Below are 3,461 nucleotides of genomic sequence, written 5' to 3' on the forward strand. Positions count from 1 at the left end.
CCTGACCACCGGTCCCCACACCTCCCCACCCCGGCCCCTTGTAGAACTGACACGACCAGGACGCTGCCATCCACTGTGCGCTCCTGATGAAGGGCCAGTAGCTGGGATTTCTCATAAACTGTCAGGTATTGGCGGGCGACCTCCTCGTCATAGGCAGACGGGAAAGGGACCCCGAGGGTGCTGCAGGAGAAACGGTTAAGGCCCATCCACTAAGGACTCTGNAGGAAATTTAAAATGAGAGAATATTTTGGAACATACAGGCTCCTCCATCTGAGGTGGGAATGCCACACTGCAGCAGTGTACACACGTGTGCCAAGGGATAGGAGAAGCTACAGGAAACAGACGATTTATATTCCTGAAGGCTGAAAGAATTCACCGAGGTTTTAAAATATTATGATTACAGGACCAGCCCGTGGCTCACTCGGGAGGGTGCGGTGCTGATAACACCAAGGCCATGGGTTCGGATCCTATATAGGGATGGCTGGTTCACACACTGGCTGAGTGTGATGCTGACAACACCAAGCCAAGGGTTAAGATCCCCTGACCAGGCATCTTTAAAAAATATATAAATTATGATTACAGTTCCAGTCAAGATGGTGGAATGGATGGTCCCCAGTGTCACTCTCTCCTACAAATGAACAAATTTTCAACTATAAAAATGTAACAACAGCCAAGATGGGGCCACTGTAGCCCAGGGAAAGAGGAGGAGAGACCTACAGAGTTCATGAAGGTGGGAGAAGCCACGATGACAGAAAGAAAAACTGCTTGGAGCATTTCATGCGGTGGCCACTTCAAGGCTGGAGCTGTTGAGCACATGGAGTGGAAGATGGCAGAAGACACAGCTGTGCCCTTCAGATGGAGAGGCTTGAAGATGGCAGGGAAGAAGAGGGCCTTGGTGGCCCTCAGGACAGAAAGACCACTAATAGGGTTTCCATGGGCCCCCGCAGGAGCAGGCAGCCACAACAACTGACAAAAAGGAGCCATTCAGAACCCGGTGAGTCAGTGCAAAGGACTGACACAAGTCCCATTTCATGGGAAGTGTTTGGAGCACAGGTGGTGGCGGAGACAGGCCCACCAGGAAAAAACTGGGACACAGCAAGGACAGCTGACCTGCCTCCCAATCAGTGCAGGACCACTCAGAGGAGACTGGTTGGAATGCAGAATTGCATGGGGTACAGTTTGATGAAAAGATTCAGGCCCAGATCAGAGTTTCTACACAACCCAGACCTACCAGGTCTCTGGAGAGCTGGAATTACCTATCAGGTCAACCATTAAAACCTGAGCTGCACAAAAAGCCTTCCCTAGGGAAACAGCAGCAAAGCAGCAGTTTAGCTCAACCACACAGCTCAAGTACTGGTTCCCTCAGGAATTTCTCCCATTTCAGAAGTAAGCAAAGGACAAAAAATTAGTTCTGGCCCAGGCACAGCACCAGCACCACCAGTCAGCACAGGATGTAAGGCATGGAGCCGGGGATGGACCCCCACCCACGACCAGGCACACCGACAGCTCCTCGGTGCCCTGCTGGGGGCCTGGGGCATGGGGCCAGGGACTGGACGCCCCCATCCATGACCAGGGACACTCCAGTGCCAAAGAGCATGCCAAAAACATCACCTCCATGTGGGTGGCCCACCACAGTCACCACAGTGGCCACAACTGCTGTGAAGGTGGCTGGAAGTCACAGCCATGACATGGATGGTCCGCCAGCCACTGGAGTGCGTTGACATGGGGAGAGTTACCAGCAGAGACCAGGGAAAGGCAGAGGATGTCTCTCTCCACAAAGCCCATTCCAGAGTGACAGAAGAGGTATCTGCTCTGTGATAGTATTGGGGGACCTGAGCACACCTCTCACCACTAGACAGATCATCTGGGCAACAGGTCAACAGAGTGACCATTGCTCTTTCAGACGGAGAGAAGAGATCTAGGGTTATCAGTGGCAGCAGGGGGAAGGGAGAGGGGGATGGGAGAGATTGGAAAAGGGGCATAAAGAATAAGTGCAATTTGAAACAATATATGTACCAGTAATATTGATTTGATGAACACATTCAGCATTGAATCCCAGAGATATGTATGGTCAATTATGATTCAATAAGAAAAATAAATAAAATATTGTGTTTACATATGAATATAAGGGTCTTCAGAAAGTTCACGGAAATGCATATTATGAAAATCTATGCATGGATTTGAAATTGTTTTTTCACCAAAATAAACTTGTACTTACTTGTTATAACACGTGTGAATAGCTTCTTGTTTAATGCACTAAGAAGGACAAGACATCAGTTTGAGGAGAGCCCCTATCAGAGCAGCACAGGCCACAGTGTCCTCCAAAAGTCTTGAGAGTCAGACCCTACGTTCTCTGGGGACCCTATTCAATCTGAGCACCAGGAGAAACATAACCAGGCTTGTGCTGGGGCCTGGCTGGGGCCTGACCTCAACCTGAGGGATCTAGAACTCTCCTCTCCTGACTCTACTGCAAAACATCTTCAGTGGTGTCTGCACTCGCCCTGAACCCCCTCGACCTAAGCTGCCCCTCTTGTGCCCACCCTGACTGGCTGAAGTGGCAGTGCCTTCCTGCTTCATGTCTTCTGCCTCCTCTGAGGAATCTGGCCCCGTCTCATGGTCCTGGACCCCCAAGTCTCTTCTCTTTTGCTTCATGAGCTTTTCTTTGTCTGTGTAATGTTTTTTTTCCTAATTAAATGCTGGGAAAGTGGAGTCGGTGTGGCGCTTTGTCTTTGGGGCCAGTGGGTAGACCCATTGAACTCCACATGAGCTGAAATCCCATTATGAGAGAAAGGACAACTCATTGCAGGGTTCCTGAGGATTTGAGGAGGTCCAGGCCATGGTCAATCCATCAGCAGCTCCTGGTGGCTCCACTTTCAAGAAATATTCAGAATCTGCTTCCTTCTCCCAACCTCCACTGCCACTACACTGATCTAAGGTGCCAGTTGCTCCGCTCCTGGCCTTGCACCATTCAGCGTACTTTCAGCATGGGAGGCAAAGAGATCCTGTTAGAATACTAGGTGGGTTATTATCATCACATGGTGTTAAAGCCTCTGGTGCTTTCAATTGCACCCAACTCCTTCAAATCTGGCATCTCCTTACTCTACTGGTTGTATCTCCATGGTAATGCACCTCCCAACCTTACATCCCAATCTGATAAAGCAGGGAGAATGGAAGGCAGGACAGGCCAGGAGTGTTCTGGGCCACAATAATAGCACTGGAAGAGACGCAGGTGAGAGAGAGAGCTCATGGTCTGATTAGTGGCAAGTTTGTCTGGAGCTGCTATACACCACTCAGGCACTGTTCTAGGAGCTGCAGGGGTGAGAAGTAATGCAAGGAGCAGGAGAGACGGGATGCAATTTAACATAGGGTGGCTAACGCATAGCCAAAGCAATGCTGAGCAAAAAAAATAAACCTGGAGGCATAACACTACCTGACTTAAACTATACTACAAAGCTATAGTA

This window comes from Galeopterus variegatus, unplaced genomic scaffold (genome assembly GCF_000696425.1).
Source record: "Galeopterus variegatus unplaced genomic scaffold, G_variegatus-3.0.2 Scaffold18396, whole genome shotgun sequence".
In the NCBI taxonomy this organism is placed as follows: Eukaryota; Metazoa; Chordata; class Mammalia; order Dermoptera; family Cynocephalidae; genus Galeopterus; species Galeopterus variegatus.